We start from the raw sequence: 416 nt of genomic DNA on the forward strand, positions 1-416 counted from the left end.
AAAACACCATTTAGAAGTGCTTAGCCTCTTCCACTGTGACCTGAAAACTAAAAGAAACTGTCCCTCTCCCCTCTTTCCCCTCACTTCTCTATTTATGTTTGCCTCTCACTGCCTTTTTATCTATTCTTTCCTCTCACTATCCCATCTCTTGCCCTTTCTATCTGCCTACTCCCTCTCTCCCCCTTACCTCTACCAATCTACAGAAAGTACAGGATTCAGGCATGAAGATAGTTTCAACCCCCAGACTGGACAAGGTCAGTCCGGCCTGCCTCAGCCCCCTACCCTGGCTGGAGGGCGCAGAGAGGAGCTGCAGGGTAGCCACCACGGGGGACCCTCCGCAGCACCATGGAACATGGAAGGCCCACCACAACAGGGAGGAGAGAGAGGGCACGGGAAGGCAGGGGAAGCTAGGGACG

The 416-nt window shown here is 53.6% G+C and overlaps 1 pseudogene; it reads left to right on the forward strand.

Annotated features, from left to right (window-relative positions):
* The first annotated feature begins 221 nt into the window (after positions 1-221).
* Positions 222-416, forward strand: part of LOC120052132 — a 192,581-nt pseudogene continuing 192,386 nt past the window's right edge.

This window comes from Salvelinus namaycush, chromosome 8, assembly GCF_016432855.1.
Source record: "Salvelinus namaycush isolate Seneca chromosome 8, SaNama_1.0, whole genome shotgun sequence".
NCBI classification, from domain to species: Eukaryota; Metazoa; Chordata; class Actinopteri; order Salmoniformes; family Salmonidae; genus Salvelinus; species Salvelinus namaycush.